Below are 8,117 nucleotides of genomic sequence, written 5' to 3' on the forward strand. Positions count from 1 at the left end.
CGTGGTCCTAGGTGCAAGAGAAAAGTGTTAGTAACACTCACATTTTATCTTTTTAAGAGAGGCCTGCCAAGGGATCGATACTCTTGGGAACAACCTCGAGCGGTAAATCCTTCGAGCCGCTATAGAAATCAGGTGAGAGCGAAAGCTGTAGCCTTGGGTATAGCTGTTCCTACAGTGTAACTGGCCGAAAGGACAAATGGGCCCCACCACCAGTTACAAGGCTCTTAAGTGAGTCACTGCAGAATGAACTTATGTCCAAAAACATCGAACATGACTAAACACCTTTAAGTAGTAGCCCACCTGTTCTATTGATTGAGGATATTTGAGATATAATTTAGTGCAAGAGCATAGATGGTTTTGCTCCCAAGATACTCACCATACATATTTCCTTGAGTAGAAACATAGCTTTTTGAAAAGTCACTTGTGGCTTGATAAAAGTGGTGACTCCCCCATCATAGGGATCATCTATTTGTTATGCTCGTGCAAGACTTAGTATATCACATCCTTACCTGCCACGGCGGGATTCATAAGGTATGTAGTACCAAAGTCGAAGAAATATCAAGATGTGGGCTAAATTTATCACAACTGGCCATTTGACCTTAGGGATAAAAAGTGTTTGAAGTGTGTTTGTTTTACAGACCTAGTGCAAATTGAGCCGACTTCAGGCTTTGGAAATACACCTTAAAATAAATCTAAAGGAAGGGTCAAAAACAAGTCCAAGGATTGGGTTGATCTAGACCCATACTCATTTGTGCCTTTGAGGCTACAATTTTGTGTTTGTGTGCTTGCTTTGTTTTCTTGTCAAAGAAAAATCAGAAAATCAATCCCAAAAACAAAGTATTCATCCAACATCTGTCAACACAACCAAAAATACCAAAAACAAAGTGCAAACAACACAGAGTCACAACTTTTATGACCATTCTTCACATCTTGCGAAAGAAGAAGTGTCATCAGAATATCAACTTGAAAAGGAGACCATTGAGCTCAAAGGCTTTAATCAAAAAGAGGAAATTCTTCTATATCAATCGACAAATCTTTGTCTCCCATAGAGTCTTTCTACATCGCATGCGTCTCTACCTTCAAGGCAAAACAAACGAGTTTGATTCAGAATCATTGAACAGCAGAGCTTTTATGCAATATAGAGCTCTGAGTTATCACAAAAATCAAGGAGGAAAGATTAATCCCCACTTCTTCCCAAACATCTGCATCACCTACAACATAGCTCGAGAAGTACCACCAATGCCTGAAGGGGAAGAAGAAGAGTTTGTCCCATTTGTGACACAAAGTTTTTATTGAAAGTTGAAAAACAAAAACATCCATCATCTTATTCATACATCATCACTTCATCATCAATCCATCCCAAAAACTCTCAAAACATTAAGAGGTTCTTGTCCCAAGATTCTCTTTTAGATATTGCTTGAAATCAAACACATCACATCACTTTTTAGATTGTTTCTACGTCTAGGATAAGCTCATCCTAAGAGACACATCTACGCAGGTTAAAACTAGTTCATGAGTGAATCCTCTCATTGCTAGGTAGTCAAAATCTGTAACACATCTCAGATTTCTCTACACCTTATCACATCCAAACTTATCAAACAAACAAGCAATTCAAAGAAGGAATTTTGGTTACATCTACCTTAAAGTGCTAGAGATCCCCATACAACACAAATCACCAACCATCAATCTTTCATTTCATCACCAACTCATCATCATCTTCAATCAACTTCAACACAAACTTGCAAAATGGCTCAAACCCGATCACAGTCGAGACAACGAGAAATAGAAAGAGAAGAAGAAGAAGAGGAAAATCTCAATGAATTTCAAGAAGCACTTGGAGGAAATGCAGATGACGAAAACCCAAGTACTCCCACTCCTGCAACAATAGAAAGGGCTCAGCATAACCCTCTCTTTAACAGACTTTTTGATGAAATACTCAGGAGCAATGCGGATGCTCACTTCTTAAGACTTGCTCAAGAAGGAGCCAAACTCCCCTCAGACTTTGATCTTGCCCAATTAAGACAAGCATCAGAAAGACAAAGTCGCCATGAGGAGGAAAGGCGTAGAGATCCCATTAGATATAACATTCCTCGAGGTAACCCACCACCTCCTCCTCCAAATGAAATGGAGATGTTGTGGCAACAAGTCGAGAATCTCGCCCAACAACTTCATAATGGTTTTAAGACCAATCAATTCTCACTTAACGACATTTGTCCCTATCTATTTGATAGGAATCTTTATATGCCACCCTTTCCACGCGGGTTCGAAACACCAAAATTCGAAAAATATAGAGGAAAGGGAGATCCCCGTGATCATGTCCGAGAATTTCATTCCGCTTGTCTTGAAGTGGCATATGAAGACACATACCTAATGCGCCTTTTTCCCCAAAGCTTGGGAGGAACAACCACATCATGGTTTTCCCGACTACCAGGTGGCATTAGAACATTTGAGGAACTCATTCAGAAGTTCCTATCTCATTACTCTTATAACATTGAACGCGACATCACCATGGCTGATCTATGCAATACTAAACAAAAACCAGGTGAATTATTCTCAGTATTCCTGCAACGATGGCGCCAAATGTCTAGCAGACGTTCTCTTCAATTACCTGAATGAGAACTAGTGGAAATTTTCATTTCCAACTTAAATGAAGAAATGGAATTTCAGCTGGATGTCAAAGACATAGATTCTTTTAACAATATGATCACCAAAGGTATAAAATGTGAAAGGGCACTCATCAAGAAAGGACTCATCAAAATCTTTAATGAACCAAAAGATGGTCCTCGCCCGCGCTTCAATAGTGATAAACCGAACTTCTGGAACAAAAACAAGAATATCATCAACGATGGGGTTGTGGATGCTCGAACTATCCAAAATGCACAACCTGTGGTTCGGTTTGCAGGACAACATCCTCCACCTCAGAATAACACAAATGTTCCTTCCAATCAAGGTCGCATCACGTCTCATGATGAACCAAGACCTCATCAGCAAAAACAAAAACGAACATACACTCCCTTAGGGGAACCCATTGAAACAGTGTTGCGACAACTCATTTCTCAAAATTTGGTCACTCTACCTAAGCTATCAAACTATGAGCCTCAAGTCAAACCAGCATGGTGGAGAGATACTAAACACTGTGAATTCCATCAAGGAAGAGGGCACAAGACAAGTAATTGTCACCGATTGAAAGACCTCATTCAGGATCTTATTGATCAAGGAGAAATTGAAATTGAAGGACATGACCCAAAAACAACCAATAATGATCATCTGATGTTCAAGAATCCACTTCCATCACAAGATCAAAGGGGTCCTTCCACTTCCCGGCAAGGCACTGATACCACTGATTATACACAAGCTGCGTATAACTACATTGTAAATCACCTATATGATGCCAGTGAACAAATTGCAACTATCACCTTCAAAAATCCCACCTCAAATTACAATGTTGTTACACGTCGTGGCAAGGTCACCATCAAGGCAGCTCCACAAGGCACCACCTCCGTCCCAAAGCAGTACAATCTTGTGGAACAATTAGACAAAACCCCTGCACTTATATCCATTTTGGAGCTTTTGCGTCTGTCACCCTCTCATAAAACTATCTTGGATCAAGCACTCCAAGAAGCGTCAGTCCTCGCAAATTTGAATACGGACCAATTTCAAGCCATGGTTGGAAATCTCAAGTCATCACCTTGTCTCACTTTTTCTGAAAGTGAGAACTCTTCTTTCCAACAACCTCATAATGCTTCACTACACATTGAAGGCTTTATCAACCAACATAGGATCAAGAGAGTCTTGATCGATAATGGAGCAGGCCTAAACATTTGCACACTACAGTTGGTCACAGCATTGGGATATGCAATAGAATCAGTGGATCCTCGCAAGAAGATCACCATCAAGGCCTATGATGATGCAGAGTGTTCATCCAAAGGAGCTATGGTACTACCAATCCGAGTCGGTCCTGTGGTAAAGCACATAATTTGTCAGGTTCTGGACCTTCCTCTGCCATATAATCTATTATTAGGGAGACCTTGGATACATGCCATGCAAGCTGTTCCATCTACCTACCATCAATGTATCAAGTTCCCACATAACGGTGTAGAGATCACAATTCTGGCCGATGCAAATCCCTTTGCATATTGCCATAATATCAACCATCAACCAGAGATTACTGTTCCTAATAATAGGGAAGCCATTTCCTCCACATCATATATAAGTCTCGCCTCTCTTGCCAGTTCGAACACCACTATGCCCAAGCAAGAAAAGCTTAAAATGAAGGTAGTAGAGGAAGGTCCTGGAGAATATAACTTGAGTCAGCTCTTTTGTGTGGGACAAATGCCCACTTCTCCTAGAACTCATGGTAAACCATAGCAGTTACTCCAGCAACCACTAAACATACCAGCATGTGCTTTGACACCTTTCGTTCTTGGAAAGAGTCAAGAGGAAGAAACACAAGATGAGGACCTGGTGGAATGGATCTATAAAGATCCCATCATCACTGATGAACCACAAGTTACACTTCCTACGGAATAGTATGGCAAAGGCCTTCTCATTATGCAAAGAATGGGATATGATGGTCAGAGTGCTTTGGGATACTGCAAACAAGGACGACACGAACCTCTGCTGCCAGAATTCAAGCCCAAAGGTAATACAGGCCTTGGCTTTGAAAAAGAGATTCTTCCTAAACTCAGATTCAAAGGAAAACCCAGCAAACCATTTTGCCCACCTACTGCAAAGAGGACACCTTTCATAATCAAAGCACCATCAAGCACTATCCCCACTGCCCCATCAAGGCTCACAACTCCACCATCACCAATGTCACTCATCCCATCAAACGAACTCGTAATTCCATCAGGGGCACCATTAGCAGCAACAACTGTATTAGAACCCGCAGCAACATCTATGGCATCAGTAGTTCCAGCAGAAGTCACTGAGTCAACACTATCGATACTTCCAGTAACAAATCCTTTCATCCCTATCAAACTTCCTACCACATCGATTACTACAAAGGTACATCAACCCATCACGCCTGCAGTATTTAACTCAAAAGACATCCCAGTATGGTATAGCAATCGGATGCTGGAAAGTGATTCAGAAACTGACTCACATGAATGGGAATTTGATTCGATACAGCTTAACACTTCAGATGAGGAAGACACATCACCACCTCCACCACGTAAAGAAATACCTATTTACGGAGAAGCACAGATAAAGACTACTTGGGTTCCTGAACTGGAAACATCTTCCACAGACCCTACGTCTCATCCTACGCCTGATTCTGATAGGGAGAGTACCATCAATGACCTTCACCACACTGTCTTAACCCTCACTGATACATCTAACGAAATTAACCTAATAGATGAAGTAATGCCCATTATCCACCCTGAACTCATCGAATGGAACCAATCAAATCCCCCATGTCTTGACTTCTTCCAAAACGATGAGGCTATCATTGACTTTTTGGAATTAAGGGATAACCTACCAAGCGGGGATCACAAAGCTAGATTTGCCATTGAACTTAATAGCGCAGCATACTTTGGGGCGGATGCCAAACCTTTCAGCTACAAAAATATAACAATAAAACATGGATCTTCTAGTGAAAACCACACTATGGCACTGTTTGATCTGACAAAAGTAAAAAGAAAGAGCGTATCCAATGGTGAAAACCTCTCTGAGGCGCCTGAGGATGAAGGGTTTGACATTCTCCCTGATAGTACACAACAGGAACGATCAACGATTCTCATCGAGGAAACCAATGAATACAATGTGGGGACTCTTGAAAATCCTCATATCATACATCTAGCATCTCTTCTCACTCCAGAGGAACAGCCTAAATTTATAGAGTTCTTCCAGAAGCGTCAGATCAACTTCGCATGGTCATATGCAGACATGCCTGGGCTTGATCCTGATTTAGTTATGCATCACCTCATCGTAGCAGAAGGAACCAAACCTGTCAAGCAGAAGCTTCGTAAGATGCATCCCCAGATTGCAGTGCTAGTCAAAACAGAACTCAAGAAACTCCTGGATGTTGGTTTCATTAGACCAATTGATTATGCAGAATGGATCTCCAACATCGTGCTAGTTGGCAAACCAAAAGGGGGCATCCGCATTTGTACTGACTTTAGAGATCTGAATAAGGCATGTCCTAAGGATGACTTCCCCCTACCAAATATCGACATCATAGTGGATCTAACAGCAGGACATGCCATGCTTTCACTCATGGATGGGTTTTCAGGATACAATCAAATAAAGATCACACCAGAGGACCAACATAAGATAGCCTTCACATGTCCATGGGGCACATATTGTTGGAATGTAATGCCTTTTGGTCTCAAGAATGCAGGAGCGACCTATCAAAGAGCAATGACCACCATCTTCCATGACATGATGCATACCATGATGGAAGATTATGTGGATGACTTACTAGCAAAATCACTCACTAGAGAAGGTCATTTGGACATATTAGGGAGAATCTTTGATAGACTGGAACAATACCATGTTCGACTCAACCCAAAGAAATGTGTCTTTGGAGTAACCTCCGGGAAACTTCTAGGATACATTGTCTCAAGCAAAGGCATTGAGGTCGATCCAGCAAAGGTTAAGGCAATCATGGACATGCCACCTCCAAAGAATATCAGTTAGCTAAGAACACTACAAGGACGGCTTCAATCCATCCGCAGATTCATTGCACAATTGGCTGATAAGTGTCACCCATTTACACATCTGCTACACAAGAACATCTGCTTTCAGTGGGATGCCCGATGCCAACAAGCATTTCAGATGCTTAAAAACTATCTCATGAATCCACCATTGTTGATACCACCAGATCCAAGTAGACCGTTGTTACTCTATATCTCAGCAACAAGTACAGCATTGGGTGTACTACTGGCACAACATAATGCAGAAGGAAAAGAGTGTGCTGTTTACTACATCTCTCGCACACTGGTGGGCTATGAACTCAATTACACACCTATTGAGCGAGCTTGCCTAGCAGTGATCTTAGCAGCCACTAAATTGAGACACTATCTGTTAACACACAAGGTACAACTCATTGCAAAGATTGATCCACTCAAGTATTTACTCAGCAAAGTAGCATTGACAGGTCGCTTGGCCAAATGGGTGATGATTCTAAGTGAATTTGACATTGAGTACATGGACCGTAAAGCTATCAAAGGTCAGGTTATTGCAGATCAGTTGGCCGATGCACCACTCACAGGCGATCATCCTCTTATTTCCAATTTTCCAGATGAGGAGATATTCATGATCACAACAGCACAACCATGGAAACTATATTTTGATGGGTCATACACTAGGCACGGCTCGGGGGCAGGCATTCTGTTTATCACACCTCAGGGTGATAGCATCCCGAAGTCTTACAGGCTCACATTTCCATGCACAAACAACATAGCAGAGTATGAGGCCTTGATCACAGGACTCAGGTTAGCCGTACAATGGAAATTACAAGAACTGCAAGTATATGGTGATTCCCAACTAGTCATTCGACAAGCAATAGATGAATATCAGACCAAGGATGATAAACTCATGCCATATAAGCAAATGGTGGACACTCTAAAGACATCATTTACTACTATCACTTTTGAGCAGATACCAAGAGATCAAAATCGAGCTGCTGACGCTATGGCTACCATCACATCTCTCCTAGATCTTCCACAGAATTCAACACGTTATGAGTTCTTGGTCGAACAACTTTGGATCCCCGCTTATGATATCCCTGAATCTGAGATGATATGTCGCCTTGTCGGTCCTAAATCCCCATGGTACGGTGAGTTCTACATCTATCTTCGCGATCATACCCTTCCTCCCAACCAATCGAATAACCAACGAAAAACCTTTATTCGCCAAACTGCTCGATATACCATTATTGCCGAAACCCTATACCGCCGCGGTCTTGATGGTACTCTCCTTTGATGTCTGGAACAAGATGAGATAACAAAGGCTTTGGAAGAGGTCCATGAAGGAATTTGTGGGACTCACTCAAGTGGTCCGTCACTAGCCAAGAAACTCCTGCGAGTTGGATATTATTGGCCATCTATGGAAAAGGATTCCTACTACTTTGTCAGGAAGTGCAAGAAATGCCAAGTTCACGGTGACCTGATACA

This window comes from Cryptomeria japonica, chromosome 10 (genome assembly GCF_030272615.1).
Source record: "Cryptomeria japonica chromosome 10, Sugi_1.0, whole genome shotgun sequence".
NCBI classification, from domain to species: domain Eukaryota; kingdom Viridiplantae; phylum Streptophyta; class Pinopsida; order Cupressales; family Cupressaceae; genus Cryptomeria; species Cryptomeria japonica.